Source organism: Pinus tabuliformis, chromosome 2_1 (assembly GCF_031772625.1).
Source record: "Pinus tabuliformis cultivar Carrire ecotype Pingquan chromosome 2_1, CPIR1, whole genome shotgun sequence".
Classification (NCBI taxonomy): Eukaryota; Viridiplantae; Streptophyta; class Pinopsida; order Pinales; family Pinaceae; genus Pinus; species Pinus tabuliformis.
This window is the reverse complement of record NC_142299.1, coordinates 465,061,804-465,085,325: the sequence shown is the minus strand read 5'-3', so window position 1 is coordinate 465,085,325 and position 23,522 is coordinate 465,061,804.

Below are 23,522 nucleotides of genomic sequence, written 5' to 3'. Positions count from 1 at the left end.
CAAGGAAATCAGCAAGAGTAGTAGCTTGTACACGTGTCTGGAGATTCCTCAAAATGAAGTTTTCAACTAATTTATTATGCCTCTCAAATTCAATAGCAGCTGCAAAATCAGGATTAGGAACTAGAGTTGCAAGTGCACTTTCAGATTTAGTTTTGAACAGAGACAACTCAAAGCTTTCGTCAAAATCCAAATCTTCAAGATAATCAAAAATAGCTGGGCATGAATGAGATCTGAAAATGGGTCTAGGATCTGTAGCCAGCTTGTTTTCTCAGAATAACTAGGAAAGAAAAAGCATTCAGCCTGTGAAAACTCTCAACCTATCATCCACGGCTAAGAGTTAACAAATACATGGGGATAAGATGTCAGAGAAGCGCTATATTCACAAGCTCACGGAGATTGACTGAAGCAGCGTTTATCTACTTGCGCTGATGTAAAACAAGAGCGTTTTCGAAGGCTACCTGGCGTAACTTCAGGCTCCGTCTAAGACTTATGAAATAACACGTCTATGAACAAGAAATTTGATGTTCTCCCCAGTATGGTCGCCAGTATGTTAGCACTTGAAATTTCACCTCAGGCTGAAAAGGCAAATCTCAAAGCTACATCAAACCATTCAGCCTCGTAGCTAGCCCTACGGGGCAGGAGAAGGCTCTCTCCGGTCAATCTCGGTAAATTTTCAATAGGAAGAGATGACCAATCAAGGTAACACTGATATTAGGCTAGTAAACTGATTTGAAGGTTGATTTGGGGGTTTTTTTTTTGGGGGTTTTGGTGGCAAATTGAGGAGCTGCAATTTAGGGTGCGGGGATTGGACACAGTTTCTGTAGGGGGGTCTTTGGGGCAAGGTAGGAACCTGTATTGATGTCTTTAGCTGAAGTGGATGATTAGGAAGAAAGAAAAGAAGGCTAAAGAAAGCAAACAATGGATTTGAATTCTCTTTAGACAACAGAAAACATAGAAATTAAACAAATTTAAAAGTAGAGCATGGCAAGCATGAATTCTAACTTTATCACTTCATTTGTTTAATATGCAGCAGTATAGAAAGTAAATGAATCACATAAAAAAGCTTACAATAACATGAAGAAACAAACCATCAACACCTGAGTCCACATGAATCCCAAAGATGACTGCAAAACCCTGGTCTTCCTTAGCCAAAAATTGCAGAGATACAGTGAAAATATACAATGATAGCTCCTCCCTCAAGAGTCCAACCATGAAAATGAGCATGAAAGTACATAATATAGATGATCTAACCTCTTTCCCTGCCTCCATGGGTCGAGCTCACTATCCTAGGAGCTGTTTGAACAACTTCTAAACTAAGCACTACAAAATAGGCAGTCAAAACAACTTGCCTCTATAAACTTGGAAACCAGTTCATACAGTCAATTTTACCCTTTTACATGAGAGAAACTTCTAGAAGAGTAAAACAAGAGTAAAAGTATCCAAAAAGTGCCACAAGTACAGTCAAAAGGACCACCATCGACCTCAGCAAGTCAAACTGGAGCTAAACTGCAAATTCTGGGCTGAACTGGTCAAATCTGGCACAAATTCCTCAACGGGTCGCGCACATCATCCTCAACGGGTCGCGCACTTTGGAGCCCTGTTTGGAGGCCTTCCCGGTGTCAGAATGAGGTGCAGGATAGCTCGTTGGAAAGGTCTCTGAGTCTACTTTCCAACCCAACTGGAATTTTTGGATTTGGAGGTCATTTTCCCAGTAAAAAGTCAATTCTCCCAAGACTACTTCTGCAGCTCAAAAAAGGGGCAGAAAGTCAAAATTTGGCTGTATTTTGACCTTTTGGAGGCCCAAAACTCCATGAAAACTCAAGGTAATGCATGGGAATATGTAAATTTGCATGAAAAATCCAAAAATGCTGAGTTTTTGCAAAACGGAGCTACGATGACAAAGGGTCTCACCGGGGGTGAGACCCGTTGAGAAGCCAAAACCTGTAAATTGCCCAAAAATGCCAAAAATGAGCCAAAACTTCCAAAAATTTTTGTGCTTGGTGTTGTGAAGAGGCTAGTGAGTGTCATGATGAGTGAGAGAAGCCTCGGCTAAGATACGGAGGGGGTTGGTCTTCTTCTTCCTCTTAAGAGCCTCGGTCAACCTTCTTTGGAATATTTTCATCTTTGCTTTACAAACGTGCATCCTAGCCCAATAGTGGTTTTTCATGTTCCTGAGCAGCTTTTTCTCTTGGTTGGCCTTAGCCAACAGCCTCTCCAAGTGGGCATTCTCCTGAATAAGCAATGACTCCCGGTCAACAGGCAATGGGTCACCGGGCCTCCTACGGTTTAGGACTCGATCACTACGAATCCTCCAAATCTCATCAAGTGCCTTCTCCTCCTCCAGCTGTGTGTTCCGCTGCTCTAGATATGTGATGGTCCATTGGGCACCCTCAAGTCTCCGCTGCAAAACATCATTCTCGGTCCTGAGCTGCTGAATGATCTCCTTTGCCTCTTGGCTAGGAGAACTGACCTCAAGATCAATCACCAGATCCTCATGAACCATGGGCTCTTTTCCCCTCTGCAATACCTGTGCTGGCGAAGAAAACGAGGCCCCTTCCACCTGCTGTGGAGATAACACTCGCTGCTCTGAAGATGAAGGCGAGACCCCTTCCACCTGCTGTGGAGATAATACTCGCCTAGCTGCTGCAAATAAGGCCCTTGGGCCTTTCTGATAGGTGACCATAGGAGTGGAGCTGACATGTCGGGTGATGGGAGCATCAGGCTGCTGAGATGGTCCTCCCTCCTCATGAATAGCCTCCTGATGTGGCTGAGGTGGCACTGTGAAAAACTCACGGGAGATGAACTCCTCCCATGAGATACCCTGCTGAGTCAACTGATGAGAGACTATAAGCTGGATCAAACCATAGTGACAAAGGCTCCTGTACTGCTGGGCCGGGGTCTTCCTCTGCAACATGGGCACCATTCTCTGAATGTTCTGAAACAGGAAGATCGGGAGGTTCATCATCCTCACCCGGGTGAAATGCATCAACAGGCGAATGTGATATGAATACACCTGTGAAAATCTGCCCTCACATGTAAAATAATGCATGATAAGTCTCATGAGGGGGGCATACTCACACCGAAGAAATCTGAATGGGAAAACACCCGTCAACAGTTTCACAAATGATGGCCGGACATAAGGCTCAAAGTGAACAAAATCAAGTAATCTGCGCTTAGGCCACACCTCACCCACATTTGGTATCCCTGTAGCCTCTGAGATCACTTCGGGTGTCAATATGAAATTCACCCCTGCAAGAGTGACATGTCCATCATGGAGGTGTAAGACAAACAAGCGGGCCAACTCTCTATGATGCTGAATCTGAGAGAGCCTCTCACAAAACTGATAGCATGACATGTACCGGAAACAATTCACTGCCAAAGGACAAGCCTGTAACTCTGCCAAAGAAGTAGGCTCCTCCCTCTTATGATGGCCTCCCTTACCTCCTCTACGAGGCCTCCTCTGTTCCTCAATCTCTGTAGATGATGAATGGTCATCACCTTGCTCATAAGTCTCGGTATCTGACATGGTTTTGGAGCAAGGTGAGCAAACTGAAGGACAAATTGAACTGCTGCCTCTGCCTGCAAAAGTACTGAACTCTATGTTGTTTCAAGGGGAAAAAACATGAGGGGAATGTTAGGGGAGGGAACTTCTTAACGAGGAATGGGAATATATGAAAATAACAGGGAATTTTCAAGGGAAACTTTACAAATTGTCATGCATATAGGAACACATTTTAACATTGGGAAATCATTTGCAAAGAACATCTCATATGGGACAAAACATGTATGATAATGAACATGGAAGAGGCATATATGTATCAATAGGGACATAGGGACACCATACACCAAATTTGCTTATAGGAGTTCATGTGTGTCATAAGGCAAATTTTTTTGCTCTTTTTGTTCTTAAGGAGTACATGCACATTGTTTTCACATAGAGGGGAGGTTTTCATGTACAAGGGGATGTCAAGGGTATATAGAGGTTATGTACATGCCTCTAGATATACAGCAGCATTTATTTTCACATGACTCATTCTTTATTTACAAATGTATCTTTTCTTTTTGTTTTATTTTTTGCATGTGTATGGTAGAGGGAATTAGGGTTTTATGTGCTTGTGAGAGGGGTAGGGTTTATAGCTTAGGGATGGGGGAAAAAATCAACATTTTATGTACAAATAATATGGGACAGAGATGCAAGCATGACTATGAATGAAAGAGGAAAAGAGGGAAGGGACCAAATGGGACAAAAACACTTGAAACAGTCACAAAACCCTAGCATTTTACAAACATTAGCAAGCAGCCATATTAGTCCATTCATTTGCAAATTTAGAAGATGAAATCATAGCATACATCCATATTTTCACTACCAATATCAACAACCATGCATTAAGAGCCTACCTCGACCGATTGAGCAAATTTGAAGTGGAATGGAGGAATTCAATTGAAGTTTTGGTGGCAGACAGTTGAACGGGTCGCGCACGCTCCCCAACGGGTCGCGCACAGCCCAACGGGTCGCGCTCGTTATAATTTCACACTGCTGGAGTGCGCTGGACGGGTCGCGCACCGCCCAACAGGTCGCGCACAAGCCTGGACGGGTCGCGCACCTAGAAACTGCCCGAAACCGTTGCAATTTCGCCTCCTTCGCCTATCACTCTCTCACAATCTCTCTTGCAAGCTTGAAATGCACAATGAGAGTGAAAGGAGGGAACATTACCTTTTATAATCTCATTTTAAAAAATTTCATCCAAAAACCCACTTTATAAAGTCTATTTTGACACTTTTTAAAACACTGATTTTCTTGGTTTCCTTTATCCTGAAGTTGACTTTTTGAGTGCTTTGACCTAATTCTTTTTGCAGGTAGATCATCTGAAGGACTGTGGCAAGGGGACCAGGGTTGTTGCTGCCTTTTTGAAGACATTTTGGAAATTTATTCTTTTTACAAAAATTATCATGACCTTGGCTTTAAAAACAGGGTTTTTAAATCCAAGGTTAAAAATGAACTGTACATGATGAAAATTTCAAAGGAACATGTTTACCATCCTCCCTCTGGCTTGCTGGTCACTCAAGGACTTTCAGAGACATGACCTTGCTAAGACAACTGACCAAAACCCTAGACCTAGAATTTTGACATTAAGACCAAACAAGAGCAGCTTGACAAACTCAATGACTGATATGACCTGATCCAGCAAAGCCAAGAGGGGTATGAATAGACCAGCTCCTCCATCAGGGTTATGGCATGCCTAACGGGATGCAAATTTTGACACTGATGAGACACCTACTAATGCAAATGCAAAGAGCTTTGATCACTGATGGAGGGCTTTCAAGACCGACACTAACATGTTGATCTCATCAAGTTCCACATCAAGTTCTTCTTTATTTTGAGAAAGATCTTATTGAAACCATATTTTCAAGATCTCCCTTCTTTTTTCTGCCTCCTCAACCTGTAGCTTGATCAAGGATAATTTTAGGGGCGAATGTTCGCCCTTTGGCGAAATTAAGGGGTTTTAAATTTTTAGTGGGCGAATATTTTGTATCATAGTACATTTTTACAAATCACCTCAAATAGCCCACCTTATTTTAAGGGAGAGGGTAAAAAAGGTACATTTAGCCCTTGAAATTAGGACTTACAACCTTCCATTCGCCCATTTTCAAGAATAGGTTTTATTTAAGTGAATCCATTCGCCCATTTTCAAGAATAGGTTTTATTTAAGTGAATCCTATCGGCCAAATACCATATTTATAAAAGAGGTATGGTAAATTAATAAAAATATAAATAAATGAGAGGTATGGTAAATAAATAAAACATTTTTTATATTTACTCCATAAGTCACCTTATATACATGTAACGGTGTAAAGAAATAAAAATATAAGTAAAGTGGAGGTATGGTAAATAAATAAAACGTCTTTTTATACTTACTCAAATGGTATGGTAAATAAATAAAAATATAAATAAACTAGACGTATGGTAAATAGATAAAACCTCTTTTTATATTTAGTCCATAACCCTCGTTCTATTTATGAAGTCTCAAGAAAGAGGTTTTATTTAAGTGAATCCTATGGGCCAAATACCATATTTGTAAAAGAGGTATGGTAAATTAATAAAAATATAAATAAACGAGAGGTATGGTAAACAAATAAAACATTTTTTTTTATATTTACTCCATAAGTCACCTTATATTTACGAACACTCAAAAAATGGGTTATATTTAGGTGAAACCTATGGCCAAAATACTATGGGACAAATACCATGGACTAGATTGTTATTAATACCATGCAAAAAACCATTATTAACCCTAATATTAGAATTAATAAAAATAAAAATGGCACATGGTATTGACCCATGGTATTCACCAAAATGGCACATGGTATTGACCCATGGTATTCACCTGGAATGTAGCCTATTTAAATGGGGGAATTAAACCAGCATGTAGCCTATGCTAAGATTCACTAGGACTTTACAAAGTTTTATTATTTAGTGAAAGACTCGCCAAGATCTTACAAGATTTTATAATTGAGTAAAATATTCGCCATGCCTGGTGAGAGATTCGCCAAAAAATTATATATACATATTATATTATTGATAAAATCGCCTTCCATTTTTCCTATATACCATGGATATTCGCCCATTTATTATATTTATAAATTTAGGGGGGTTCTTAAAATTTTCCCTGAGCTTGATAAGAGTGGTCTTATCTACTTCTCTGTTGAGAGCCTGTATCCGTTCCTTCTGCTCATTTTCAATCTTGAGCCTGATAAGAGTGGTCTTATCTACTTCTCTGTTGAGAGCCTGTATCCGTTCCTTCTGCTCCTCATTTTCAATCTTGAGCCTGCTTAATTCAACTCAAGAGGTTTCCAATTCCTTTTGCTTTTGGTCAACTGCGAATATGTATCTTTGGTCAGATTCCTTCCTTTCAATTTCTGCTTCCTGCATCTGTTGTTTGAGCCCGCTAATCTCTGCAAACGTTGTGTCGAGTTCTTGTTTCTTATGTTGGACTTCTCTCTTGAGGTCTTGTGTTTGTATATTCTTGACTTCTTCCAATTGAGTTCTAAGACTGCTAATCATCTTCTTAGACTCTTCATTTTCTTTGATGAGTTCTTTTGTTGTCTTCAATTATGCTTTCAAAAGTCTTGTCTTTTCCTTTTGACTTTTGAGTTCCTTTATCACCTTGATCACTTGATTTTGAAACTCTGTCTTACTCATTTCTCCATTTTCTTCATCATGATCAGAAGGATCTGAAGTTTCAATAACATCTTTACCTAATTGTTGTGTTGAATAGAGATTATGAAGCCTTTTCCAAAGAGCTTTAGTTGTTGAATATTGACCAACTTTTGCTTCCACAGAATTTGGCAAAACATTCAAAATTACACTCATGGCCTTTGAATTGTACCTTTTATATTCGTCGGTAGATGTCTCCCCAAAGACAATTGATTCCCATACTTCATGTGCCTGCGAATGTTCTTCCATCTTGGATTCCCATATCTAGTAATTATCTGCATCAAAATCAGGGGTTGGTACACAATACTCACTTTATTTAGATTTTTTTGTACCTGTACCTTCCTTTGATATCCTTGTAACCTGCCTTTTTGACTTTCCCATCTCTATGCTCTGAAAACTGCCTTCCAACAGTTAAGTTGTTACTGAAGGAACCACGCTCTGACACCAATTGTTGAGAATATTGAGAGGGGGGTGAATAAATATTTCTTAGCAATTAGCACTTTTTAATATTTTTCATAGCATTAGTTAATCTTTAGTTATTATTATTGTTCTTCTTCAGATGATCATAAAAAATAATCAATAGTAGACAACACCATACAACAATGCAAAATGATAAAACAAAGGACACAAAGATTTTTAGGTGGAAAACCCCCTCTGGGTCGAAAACCATCGAACGCTTCTTTATTAATTGTCTTCTCCCTGTTAAAATAAAATTGATTACATCAAGATTCCATCTAAAACTAAGGGAGACGTCAAGCCCCTAATTCACAGGCTACAACATGTAGGATGCTACTAGACCCTAATATCCTGTTACAACCAGAAGGACGCCCTATCACCCTGTAGATTAGGCCATAACCTGATGAATGCCCCAACACTCTGTTTACCAGTTGTTGTCGGAAAGGATGCTTCGTTGTCGTGTTGTTTTATCAGCCACAACTGAATGGACGCCACAACACCCTATGCAAGCCACAACTTTCCCTAGCACCACCCTGCCACCCTGAAGTGTTTTCAGGCCACAACCTAAAGGTGACTCCAATCACCTGCCTTGCACCACCCTGCCACCCTGAAGAGTCGACATACCACGTTTCACAATTTTCAAACTAGATCCCCTTGTGCTTTGAATCAATATAGTAGACCTATAAAGAAGATGTTGTATATCAATCAAATCCCGATAGCCACTGATCACTGAAAAATCAAACAGATCACTGCACAATGTTGCACATCAAAGTCACTGCTCAACTGCACATCGTTGTCACTGCTTAATTGCACGTCACTGTCACTGCAGTGCTGCACACATAGATCATTGCACATCTGATCACTGCTCAACGTCAAGAGCTCAAAACATTGGCAACCACTGCACATCACAAATGAATAAGCATCAAGGCTCATGTGCAGACAATCATACTTCACGTTGCTTCATTATTCCAAATCTCTTACAATGTTACAACCATCTGACATTGTTATCAAATGATGGCACAAGCCAAGGTGCCTCATGTCATCTTGATGCCCTAAAATCAGTGCTTTCAAACTATCTCCGCAAAGAGCTACTAGCATATAATTAACACCGTTATTTGACTGCTCAAGCCCTGTTATCCATCCTTCTCCAATAGGTTGTATAACAAAATGAGATTTTCCTTAAAGACCTGCTACCATGTAAATTCATGTCATTATGACGGTAAACCCTCTAGGTCATCACTATAAGATACATAATACAAATCGATATCAAGTATGTCATGGTTGTATGTCAATATGTCAGATTACATTCGTTATAGTTCTATTGATATCAAGTCAAAGTCAAAGGTCAACTTCATTATGACAAGTGTTTATACATTAAAAAAAAAAATCTATGAGTCAAGTTAATATATCGACGTGTCAATATGTGTCATGCCAATAAGCTCATATGATGTTATTGTCATTGTCACGATCATGTTCATTTCACTATTCAATGTATCAAGTCACTAAATGTGTGTCAATTCACCAAAGATTTGTTAGCACTACTATAATATATTATACAGTCTCATGGAATAGATCATCAAGTCAAGTCTCTCATCATATAATGCTCACTAAGTCAATCAATACTTCACATCATAATCAACGTACTTGATGTCAAAGTCATGTAATTGTGTTAAGTCAAAGTCAATATATTGTATCAATGTCATTGTTGTCCCATTACATATAATCACATCACTTTCTTAACACTATATCACCAGATATAAATAGTGCAAATCCTAACAAGCTCTTAAGAGAAGTTTCACTAATGTTGTACTTATGTTTGTTCAAGGTGACATATCAAACATGTTGTCATATAGATGATTAACATGTCATTTAGAATTATAGTATCTTATGTAATTAGCCCATAACTATACTCTCATATACTAAGTCACTTGTAGGATAGTTACATAGTCATCTTCACTGTAAAAGCTATCATGTCAAAATTAGATCCTCTCACTTGTTCCTCTGCCCTAGTTACTTTCTCATTGCTAATATGTTATAGAATGTCTCTATGTCAATAAGCTCTATTAGTTGTTGAAGGCTACAATGATTGTTTAAGGGTATGTCACTACACTTGATCTAACTATAGTAAGCGTTGATAAGAACCCTTGCAAGTACCCTTCTTCCACACCATTTGCTTCAATAATTATTAAAAGATGGTACCAAGAGTATTCTGTTGTAGATTACTCTTTATGTCCGTGAAGAACATATTATTGTGGCTAATATGATAAAATAATAAGACTTCTACCTGAACCCTCAAATGGCTGCATTAATAAAGTACCTCAATGATGATCTATACAAGGATGACAAAACATTTGATGACAATGATGTGTGAATTCTTAGAGACAAAATGGCACTATATTGTGCCCTAGTTTTAGGTCTGCTTGAGGACTGAAATTCCTAAATCACAATACTTCGTACAGGATTTTATAAGTGATGTTTCAACAGAGAACCAAGGTCATGGAGTTAATGATCATGCCATGTCTTGTTGTCCTTCAATAGGTCTATGTAATGTGCTTAGAAATATGTCCTACTACATAGGTCTGAATCCTAAATTAGTTTATTCAAGGTTATGAAATGGATTCCTTCTTGTTGTTGTATGAGGACCAAGGTCCTGAAGTTATTCTTCTCAACCGAAACCCAATAAACAAAGTCAAAAAATCACCAAAGTAAAAGGAAACAAAGGAATCCTAACCAACTCATATATTTTGCTATTCCTAAAAGTATGCCTTGACTGCATGGTCTATATACACAAAGAAAGTTGGCTAACCAAACATGAAATAGGAGATAAACAAGAAAAATAACTTACCTAAATAAACTGAATAGAAGAGGAATGACTTTGTTGTCTTAAAATTTGTCCATGTACTTGAGGAAGTCTGAATTCATTTTCTTCCTTAAACGTCCCAACCACAGGTAGGTCGAAGTTATTTCAAAGATAGACACCAAGATAAATCGTTGAGATATGATATGTATTGAGAGTGAATATGTCTCCCTTTTATAGATTTGTTTTTAGGTTAGGAGGGGCTTCTAAGTGACCACTGGATAACTTAGGAAGGGGTTTTAACGTAGACGTTACATGGCTTTAATTATTAAAAAAATGATTTTGTAAGCCTTGTAATTTAATGCTGCCATTAAAATGATTAGATCATACCTGTAAATCAAGGAAGGGACCCTCCTTGTGAGTGAATGTAGTTTGATGTTATTCTTTAAGTTAGATGTTTAATCAATTTAATTCAATTTAGTAATTGTAAATAACTTGTTTATTAAACTCCAAGTAATTTTACACTAATCCTCTTTGGTGTGTTTTGTAGGTGACACATGAGTGTATTAAGTCAATGATTGATTTATTGTCTTTGGTTTTGAAGTTATGTAACTTATATGGGGTGAGATTACAGTGATAAACAATGTCATATGTTGAAAATCGTAGGAGGAGGTGTCATGTCACTACCCCTTGGGGTTTTAGCCCATAAACTGTGGTCACTAACTTCAATTGTGAATATCTCTCAAACCAAGAGGTCTCTCGAGGCATACCACATATCAACAGAAACATATTTTCAAGGAGAATCTAATGATGGAAATCTACAATCCAAACTCAATGTTTTCACCTACCAAAAACCCTCAACAAAGTCAGGGCACATCCTAATGTAGGAGCATCCAGCTCAACAATTCCATTATATTCTAGTTAACTTAGGGGGTCTTGTGTTTTCAATGAAGTTGGATTCCTATGTATCAAATTAATGTAATTATTAACGTTTTGAGTGATTGAAATAGGAATTAATTAGATATTGTGAGGATATTTGTAAATGCTCTCGAATGTAGAAGAACATGAGTGATGATGAGTGATTAGTAGGGATTGAGAGATTTGGAAATCAATTGTAAGTCTTAGATTAGGAATTGTTTTCGTGATTTTGGGGATTAGAGAGGATCCTTAGGGATCACTTGAGTCAAAAGTGGACTTAGAGGATATTCAGGATTTAGTTCAAAAAATTAAGGATCTGAACCAGAATTGGCTAACAGAATCTTTTGTATAAATGTAAGCCTAAAAGGCATAGAGTTAGTCAGTTAGATAGGGTTTGACTGTAAGCCTACGGGCAGGAAAGGAAAGGCCACTGATATAGAAGATCAGGCCGAGAAGGATTTCATTGTGTAAATGTTTGTTTATTAATACAGATAACTCGATTTCTGAGTTTGTGTGGTGTGTATTGAGTAATTGAATTATAACCTGTGTGTGGATTAGAGTAATTCTGCATAACATAAGTGTGCAAGGAATTCAGGAACAATTTGAGAGAGAGGACAGTGCTCAGAGGAGTATTGCGATGATCCAGTGTTGGAGTCTAATTGAATAACCAAATCAAAGCTCAGAAGTGGTAGCGTTTAAATATACGCAGAACAAATTTCAAGAAGGAGTCAAGTGGGAGATCAATTAAAGATTGAAATCAGTGAAAGGAAGAAGTACTAGAGTGACAGTGCACAGGAACTGTTGGATCAGTCAGATCAACGGACGAGATTGTGTGCGATATAGGAATAAGATTAAGTCCCGCAAAATAAAGTCAAGAAGACGAATGGCAGAGATTTACACCACGTGTTAGCAGAAGGATAGAGCGGTCTTGAAAATATGGTAAGTGGTATATCACGCGCCCTGAAGGTGGGAAGTGATATTCCTAAATTTCATGCGATTTCCCTTAGCGCTTGACACATAGCACGAGAAAACTACTTTTCTCGTGCGCTCTTGACCTGATATGGGTCGTGCAAGATTTCACGCGAGATTGCGCAATAGTTGTTGGATCAAGTGGGATTGATCAACGGTGGAGATTGGCCAAGCTAGTTGGTGAGCGGACGACACGATAACCGTTGGATCGAATGAGACAGATTAACGGTGGAGTTTTGAAGCACATGTTGAGTGTCGATATATGTGTAAAGGTTTTTGGAATGGCGGAAAGGTAAGGTTTAAGTGTGGGTTACGAAATATTTCTATTATATGGAAATTATAATAGAAATAAGCGGGATTAATGTTTTATGGTAAAGTTTGATAGCTTCCGCTTAGATATTCAATTAAAAGACTTAAACTTTGGTTTAAGAGGGTTTCACCATTTATATTGGTGTTCATCTTGGGACATGACAGACACATAGTGTGACTTGCAATTTTATTTGCATATTGTGGGTATATGCGACTTAGGCTGCATCACGTCCTCAGTCCAAGGAACACAAACCCTAGGACTTCGGTTTTTAACCATCCAACAATATAGTTGCCATCTTGATGTAATCCAACAATTACTAAGAAGCATTCATTAACCATTTGACATCAATGACTAGTGTTTTTGGTCAAAGTCAAACCCATTCAACTCCATGGGTTGACATCAATGACAACACTATCCAACAATTTATTTATACTTGCAGTCATTTTCTATTCAGAGAAATGGAGTAGAGCAACCTCACCTTCCAACTAGGTTTTCTCTCGAAATGGTCTCCCAACTTAAATATTGTGTCAAATCATGTTTTGTGGGTTTTTATTTTGTTTTTCTCTATTTTCTATGTAATTATAATTTACATGCATATGCAATAAACAATAGCTTAAAGATCCATAAATCTAAAGGGAAATAAACCCTCATATGTATATTTAGGATTTTTAAGTATAATTTATAATTTATGTTGTGAAGAACTGTCCAGTGGAATATCCATGGTAGTTTACGAATCACTAAGCCACGTTTTGAAGATTAACCAAGTGTGGAAGAGGAAGCAACTACAACGGTTCTTGAGGCTACATATCTAGTGGATTATTATGTTGATTTAATGCTAAGCTTATATGAGTTGAGGTGTGAAGGTCGATCAAATGTGGAAGTGGAAAGAAACCATAATGGTTTTTGTTTTAGAAGAGAGTTTGGACATGTAAAGGTTGTAATGGGAACCCCACATTTAACAAACAATTTTGAAATCATAGAGATCAACGAATCAAAACCTATGATGACAAGAACATATAAAACAAGAGACACAGTCTTAATACAAATGAAGTCCTTTCTCAACCCTTGTATATTGAACCTAGTCCAACATCAATATAGAGTTGAATATATATAGATGGTTAAGTCACATATAGAATATGGATTCAAATTCCATGAGTAGAATACAAATTATTAAACATTATCCCCAAAGAAAGGGAAAATGACTTATTAATCAACATTGAGGATCTCAGGGGAGCACCCTCACTAACAAATCTGATTACTGAGAAACCCATATTCCTTAAATTGAAAGTCATGATGGTATTCTTAATGAAGAAACAAGACATAATTGAGTATAAATATTGGGGGTGTTAGACCAAGTTAAAAGAAGATAACGAGTAAAAAAATTGAGAAGACCATTAAGATTACCATTAATTTAGTGAACAACAAATAATTTTTATTTTTATATTTATATTCCATATGAGGAATATACATGTTCTAGTCCTCGAAGGAATATTCATTCTCAACATATAATTTCATCATGTCATTTGCGGGAATTGAACTTGAGTGGAGAGGATCCTAATCATTCCTCTCAACCACCTAAGATAAACCTAATTGACACATTCTTAGTAATGGAAACCTACCTTATATAAAGGGGATGAAGATAGACACTAGTTCATCTATGAAAATAAATAAGACACAATGGATGTTAGTAGTGAGGTTAGGCAATGGTGTGATTTGTTTTGCATAAAGAATAAGGGCTCTCATGTTATTTATGAAATTTATAGAAAACCACAATATAACAAGGGATAAGATAAAGATTCAATTTGTGTTATTCTTCAAAAGATAAGATGAAAAGCATCCTATAGCCCATAATCTAAAGAAATAAACCAAATTCCAAATGAGTTGATAAGGGATTATGATAAAATATTTAGGGATTTTCTCAACAAGATTCCTTGTATTTTTTAATAACAGCTTTGAATTTAGAGGTTGTTTGATGTTTTGTTATCAAAAAATAGGATATCTCTAAGAATGCACAAAATCAAACACATGAAAAGAAGCCCCAAACAATGCATATCAAATTTAAACCAACAAAGATTGGGTGAATTCATCAATAGACAAAATGATGGTGGAAATTTTGAATAAAATGTAAAAATCATTGCAAGACCTTACAATACAGTCAAGGAAATTGGATTCATGGTGCATTATGTGCATGAATTAAGTCCATAGAAAGGAAAACCATAACTATAAAGAATTGACTAATATACATCAAAATTTTAAAAATTCTAAAGATTTCTCTTATGAAATTTGTGAGGCTGTGATTAATCACAAAACAAAAGATTGTCCACAAAATCTAAGGATTTACAAGCAAAACCGGTGTGCCATATATGAATAAAATACCCATGCTACATCTGAGTGTCAACATAATGGGAGAAACAAGCTTGATTATTATCAATATATCACATAAGTAATGAATCAAGACCAAGGTGCTCTAGGTGGAAGAGAGGGTGAATAGCCAGGAGGAGATAACTATTGTGGAATAAGAGTTAGTCATGGTGGTCAATATGGAGGATTGGGTGGTATCTAAAGAAGGTTTTTCTTTACTCACTATAAATAAAACCACTTTAGCCCCAATGATCCCTTGAAATATATGATTGAATTATAATGTTGCAACAATTGTGGGTCACAAGGTCATTCCTTAGAAGATTTCCTGAAAATATTAGAAAAGATAATGAATCAATGAAATGTAAATGTTTTACAAAGCATACTTAGATATGAAGCATTGAATTCCAATAATATTAATGTTTTCACCAAATTAGGAGCAAGAAATGGGAAGGATGCACTTTTGTAGTCAATGAAGCTTGGAAGGAAAGAAAAGAACATGTACCCAAATTCGATGAGACAACAAGAATATGCTAATGAAGCAATAGGTATGTTCACAAAAGTTGACAAGGAGGATGTTGTTGAGATATGCACATGCATGATTATAATTTATTAGTATTAGATAACTAAAAGGATCATGATTTTTCCTAAATCATGGATCTTGACTCCTTGATAGGGAGCTAGAGCCTACGCTTAGTAGTTGATTACTTCACCTAGATCCCACTCAGAACTTGCATCATGTTTTCCTTTGAGATCATGGACAATCCCCTTGGCCTTTGCCACTCTTAGACAATGAATCTATATATACAAGGTACATTGGTGTGTCATTCATAATTTTTTTGCGAACATGATTCATTTCAATTTTAATAAATATCACAACTGGTAATTTACTATATATTTTTCATGTTGTATGTGTGAGCACATGTGTGTGGCTAATGAAATTTTTTATGTGAATCAAATATAGTGACAATGATAACAACAACAGTAGTGGATTGACACATACAAGTTTTTACTTGAGCGGGAAGCCTAATTAGAGTGAGAGGAATATTTATTCTAAGCCTAACACAAAATTGTGTCCTTATGAGGAAAAATGGTCTCTTAAAGTTTGATGGGGAACATGATTCTTGATGTAGTTAATCCATAAGTAGTATCGTGCCAATAAATCATTTAAGTTTGATCATAATCTATAGTGTTATCCCATAAAGGAGGATACTTTTTTCATTATAAAGTTGTTTAGGACAGGAGAGGATTTTCCTTAGTTCCCTTGTCTATTACATGGCTTTGTGGGAGAGAGTCAATTTGCATTTTCCAAGGGGTATATTGGTTTGAATATCACTAACCCTAGTGGCTTCCAAGTTGTTGGTGGCTCATTTCATTTACATTCATTTAGTGTAGAGAAGGTTAGTCACCTATCACATATGGTCACAATATTGGAACATTATATTTCTAAGGGAAACACAATAGTTTCCCTCTAATGCACTATGTAGATACATTAGTTTAGAGGCCCATACAACTAATTCTATATTTGATGGGATGAATATCTTCCTCTTTGCTTCAAAACTATTTACTTTATTTTGTTAGAGATTTCTAGTCATTTAACCAATATTTGGTTTCATCCCTCCTAAGATGACAACTAATGTGTGTGTGCGCATGTGGCGGTAAAAGATTCCCAAGAGGGACTAAGAGGGGTTTTGTAGGCCAATTAGTTTAAAGGTATTGTATTTGATAGCTCATGAGGATGATCATGTCCTCGAACTTCCACAGTAGCCCTACATAGGGATGGATTGGCAAGGATGTATGAACATCTTATTAATTCAAGTCAAACCACCAAATGAGAGAGATATTATTATCATTATATTTTGATTAATATAGTTTCATTTTTTTCTTCTCTTATTTAGTGCACATGTAATTGGTTGCAATAATTTGTTTAGATTTGAAAATTGAAGCCATGTTGTTATCCTTCGCTACATAAAGCAAGAAAATAGGGTAAACCATAGTCATCAACAAATTACAATATGCATTATGGCACTACCATCAACCTTCATCACGAAATGCAGGATAAGTGTCATCATAGTGGGTCATTAGAATTTCTAGACATGAGCCAAGCTATAGTAGGTGCATTGGCATCATTTAGCAAGTTTATAACATTCATTGCATCTAGATCCAAATTTGAGGGGTATTTCTACACCCAATTATTCTTTCACCCAAGAAATAAGGAGAGAGGACATATGCTTAAAGATAGAGGCATTTAACTCCCTAGTTATGTCTCTAAATGTGAGAAAGAGAAGCTAGACTTTGTAAAGGAAATTTGTAAATCAATTGGAAGCCATCCCTCAAGTTAATCTCCCATCATCAAAACCAAGAAGAAAAACCCTCATTTTGTTTGAATGCATGTTTATTGAGGGACTCCAAATATTCAATATCAAGACGCACCATTTCCATTTAATTGAGGTTATTTTGTTTTTCTTTACTTTTCTTTTTTCTTTTTTTAATGAGTAAGAATGTGATTTGTATTTTCAACATATATGTTACTCCATAAGGTCATAGGGAATTTATTTTTCATCTTAGTCTCTTGACTTCCACCAAAAAGAGGAAATTATATAATATCATATGTGGTTTATACTACTGCACATCCCTTTTATTTTTGTGAACCATTGGATTAGTGAGAAATTATTGGTCATTGTTAGGTATTTGTGGGTCCCCATATGTTAGGTCCCTACGCTACTAGTGTAGCCCCTTATTGTTATTAGTGCAACCCTCTTATTGTATTGTTGTGCCCATGTAATCCCCATATTGTTATTATTGTACCCCATAGAAGCCCTTACAATATTATTGTTATGTAGGCTTTGATTATATTGTGACCCCTTAGACTCCTATATATAGAAAGGAGGCCTTGTCATTTGTATCATCCAAGAATTTTTCATTTGTGTAATGTAAAGGATGTTCCCCCCTCAAAGAGACTAATTTTGAAGTCATTGATCTGTCTCTTCTTCTATTTTGAGAGTTGGTTGCATAACATTTGGTTTCAGAGCTTTGGATTCTAGGGTTTCACAGCTACAAACAGGTCATCATGGAATTTTCGATATAATTTTTTTTCTACGAAGGTTCAAAAGCTAAAAAAACTATCACAAGGAGCTGAAATCTTGATGAACTTCGTGTAAAATTTCAGATCTTGGTTCACTATATTTTCGAAGATATGATCCAATGAAGTTAGGGTTTCTGCATGATCCAGAATTTCGTCTCAAATAGGTGACCTTGGGAAAATCATCATAACTTTCTCTTTGAGCATAGGATTCAAATTTTGTCATAAGTGACAAAAAGAGGACGGAATTCATTTTGTTTGGTATTGTTTTCAGGGCCGAAGGTTGAAATAGTGACACGTGGCACTCCATACATGTTCGCTTTACTGAACCAGTCTATAATCAAATCATTGTGGGAGATTGGGCATAATTCTTTCTTGAAGAATCCAATATCGATCATACTTGTGGGATTGGAAATAGGACTCAGAGGGCTACATAGGACAAAATTTCAGACCTTGGAGATCTAAAATTACATAGTTACAATAGATTAAATATCGAGCTCCTACAAAGAAGAAAAAAAAGGTGTGTAGTTTTAAAATTTGCATAACTTTTGTTTGAAAAAATAGTTTAAAGCGATTCAAAGCGAATAGTGAAGCATAATTATCATTAATTGATGCCCCAAAGAAAGAAAATGGAAACACCTAGTAAGTAACCCGAAAGCTCTACTATGACACATGCAGAAGAGGAAAAAATGCAACATGATATATCAAAATTGCAAGACCAAGTGAAACAAATTTCTCTCTCACAAAAAGTAACAGAAGCTAATATTGATGGTATAGAAGAAAAAATGAAAGGCAACATGGAAGATTTGAAGAAAGACTTGACAAATTTTCTACAATAAATTCTCCCTAATGGAAAAAATATAGTAGAGGAAACTCATGATGAGAACAAAAGAAATTTTAATCATGATTTCATAAACTCTAATGTTGGATTGAAGACACACCATATTCCAAAGATCGATATGAGAAATTTTGATGGCAAGGATCCAGTAACATGGATACTATAGATGGAGCAATATTTTGATCTCCATAATGCGCAACACATACAAAAGGTATGCATTGCATCTTTATATTTAGAATCGAATCAATTTGTATGGTATCGATGGCTTTATTCTCATAAACCACTTGTCACTTGGTAAATTTTTACAGAGGAAATGATAGCACATTATGAGAATACAAAGAGAAACACCTTCTTTAGCCAATTGATAAAACTCAAACAATAGGGTTCAGTGGCAGAGCACATTGATGACTTCAAAAAATTGAATATCAGGGTAAATGATATTCCATAGGAGAATAGGATACATATCTTCATAAGGACTTTAAAGGATAAAATCCAACACGAGGTTCGCCTTTAGGAACCTGATTCATTGGAGAAGGCATTCAGGGTGGCCATAATAGTGGAAAGAAAAATTATGGCAATAATGAAGTCTACCACTCGCAACTATAAAGACAGAAGTGTTGCTGCTCCTAGCCTTCCACAACCTACAAGGTTGACACCACAACAATTGGAGGAAAAAAGAGCGAAAGGGCTTTGTTGCAATTGTGATAGAAAATACGCTAAAGGTCACAAGTGTGCTGAGAAGAAATTATTTTACATATAGTGTGAAGAGGAGGACGAAAATGGTTAAGAAACATAAAAATAAGAGGATATACACCAGGAATCAACCCCATAGAAAGAAGAAATGAATCTGAGTAATGAATTGGCAGGAATTACCACTCCACAAACTCTCAAGATAGAAGGACATATCAAGAAGAAAAAGGTAATAGTATTGATTGATTCAGGTAGTACCCATAGTTTTATTCATTGTAAGATAGCCAAGGAATTGAATTTCTTCCTATATCTAGCACCAGAGTGCCAAGTAATGGTTGCAAATGGAGGAACTATAAATTTCTCTAGAAAGTGTCATAATATCAAGTTATCCATGGGGGAATAAGTATTGAATAGTCCAATGATTTCAATTCCAATGGGTGGTGTTGATGTTGTACTAGGAGTCCAATGGTTACAATCTTTGGGGACAATAGCTTTTAATTTTTAAGAACTTTTTTTTGGGAAGGAAAGGAAGTTGAATTAAGGGGTATCGCAGGGAAATGAGGAAATATAATCAGCTCTAATGGCATGACAAAGCTTCTAAAGAAAGAACAACGAGGTGTAATTTCACAATTATGCTCACTAGATGTTCAAACATCGAAATCAACTATTTCTCCAGATCTCCAAAAAGTCTTTGACAATCTTTCCAAGGTATTTGAGACTCACAAATGTCTCCCACCTATTTTTGATCATGATCATGCTATTCATATGATTCCAGGAAGTGGTCCCCCAAACATCAGGCCTTACAGATATTTGTATGCCCAAAAGAGTGAAATTGAATGTATGGTTGCAAAAATGACATCATCTTTAGAAGAAATTTCCAAGGTTCAAGCAGTGGAAGATCACATCGAGCATCAACAATAAGTTCTCCAACTCTTAAAGGATAACCTCACTTTGGCGCAGAATTGAATGAAACAACAGGCATATCAACATCACAACGAAATAAGTTTTGATGTAGGCGACTGGGTATTTTTACAACTACAACCATACAAAAAAATGTGCCTCAAGAAAGCTAAGAAGGATATAAATTATCACCAAAGTATTATGGTCCTTACAAGGTGTTGCAAAAGATTGGTACTAAGGCATACAAATTGGATCTTCCTGCATCTTCCCGAACGCACCTAGTTTTCCATTTTTCATGCTTAAAGAAGGTGATAAGTGACAAGCTCCCAGTTCAAACAATATTTCCGAAACTTGACGAGGAAGAAAAGATCATATTGGAACCTAAAGCAGTCACGAAAACAAGAACTCGACAACTAAGAAATCGATCAATTTCATAGTATCTCATCAAGTGGAAGAACTTACCCACTAAAGATTCCACATGGGAGGATGAGGATTTTATACAGAAGCATCTAGACCTACTCAAGCATTGAGGACAACACTTTTTCAAAGGATAGGGGCATGTTAGGTCCCTATGCTACTAGTGTAACCCCTTATTGTTATTAGTGCAACCCCCTTATTATATTGTTATGCCCATGTAGTTCCCATATTGTTATTATTGTGCCCAATAGAAGCCCTTACAATATTATTTTTATGTAGCCTTTGATTATATTGTGACCCCTTAGACTCCTACATATAGAAAGGAGGTCTTGTCATTTGTATCATCCAAGAATTGTGCATTTGTGTATTGTAAAGGAGGTTTCCCCCTCGAAGAGGCTAATTTTGAAGTCGTTGATCTATTTCTTCTTCTATTTTGTGAGCTGGTTGCATAACACCATACAACTCAATCATACATTGAAAACGATTCAAATGTAAAACATTTTGAAAATATAAAACTTATAATTTGCGGAGACCATACTTCAGTTCCAATCTTTGATTGAAGAAATGCTCAAATCCTCCACCCAAACCCATGCGAATAGTAGAAAGGAAAACCCCATTTTATATTTTAGATAGGAAAATGAAGCAATTATGGTTTAAAAATAATTCAACCATAAAATCTTTAATAACTTACATTACACCTAGAATATAGGGATGAATTAGACAACATTTAGGCAAGCAATTAGACAAGAATGAAATGGATTTAAATTAAATTATCCTAGGATGCAACTAAATGATGTCCATATGTTTCATTTAGAATGGCTTGATCATCCTCTTTGTTAGCTTTGACCATTGGATGAAAAAGGGAGACGTGACAAATTAGTCTAGTCATTGTATATCAATGTTGTTCTTCCTTCCAATTAATAGATTTGGCAGATATAAATCTCAACTTTCATTCATTACCTTTCAATCTATTTGAGAATATAGAAAAAAAACTATTGTGTCTCGCCTCATTATAAATCCTTGCATGGAAATTAAAATTAATAACTTGTTAGGAATTTTATATGTCGTTGGATTCCCTAAATTAAATTTTCAACCGGAGTCCATAAACTTTGGGTTGCAATGCATTCTGTTTCGTATTCAAACTTACCCTATACAATTCTACTACGAAATTAAGTATGAAATGCTCAACTCTATGTCTAATAATCACACCTAGAATTTTTGAAGTGAAGAAGCTTATTTCATTGTAACCTAAATTACCATTAATGAGATCTATTTTCTATTCAAAAATCAAATCACTATTATGTTCTTAACTACGATGTATTTAACTCAAAAACTCATTCGGAAATAAAATGGACAACTATCATTAATTATGTTCTCAAACCAATTTAACATTAACCCTATTCAAAACTTATGCATAAGCTAATACCCAAGGTGCTATGAACCAAGATTAAACTCAATGATAACTCAAATTAATCCTTATGTGCTACTTAATTCAAAGCAAACTCATCATTTAAAAGACATAACTGACGATTTCCTAACTTAGAACTAATTTCGATCAACACACAACTTCAAGTTATCTAATGATGAACATAAATAAATCTAATTAAAGCTTCTTATGAAATCAAACAAATAATCAACTATATATTCAAATGTTTATTGCACTATGATTCAAGTAAATCTCACACAAGAAATCAAACAACTATACTACAAATGACATACAATTCCTGAAGCATTAACACACATTTTATTCTAAAAATGATACTATGTCTCTAATCGATTATGAATATTCAAACAAAGAATAAGCTACATGAGTATCATGCCACTGATATATAAATTCATAAGCAATGAAACACTTCCATTCAAGACAAGAGATTCAATTTAAAACATAAGAATTTACTCCTTTAGAAATTAATTTTAAATCGAAATTTCCTTTTCCAGCATTCACGAATTTGGAAGAGCACTCACAGAGTTAACATGTACAGATTATTCTCGTAGAAATGTTCCATGACTTGTGAAGATTCAACAACATTACACTTGTTATCGTTAACTCAGATCTACGAAAAGATTTGAAAAACACTCAAGTACGAAATTAAGTGCACGAATTATGTAATTCACTAACAAAAGCAAATGAGAAATTAAGTGTAGTTTTGTCTACTGAATCAAAACACACTTCCCACACACTAAAATGGTTACAATACTCGATCAAGGTTCATGGTGGACCCTTGCCACAACCTAGATAAATCCTAATCCAATTCAATACTTGTATATTAAAGAGACATGAACGCTTAAATGAGAGTAAAAGCCGAGACAATAATTATATTAAAACTTCAATAAAACATCAGTTCAAGAGTTTAGTCTTAACATAACAGAATCAAAGAGTGTTGTGCCACAATCACCAACTCAGCCTAAGCATGTATCTCTGCGTGCATATGTGTGCGTGTGTGTGTGTGTGTAACTTTACATATAAAACATTGGGCCTTTTAAATAGTTCAGGACGATCAAATAGTTACAACCAACTGACCAAGGAGAGTAAAATATAAGGGATTTAAACTAAATTAAGTCAAGTGAAAT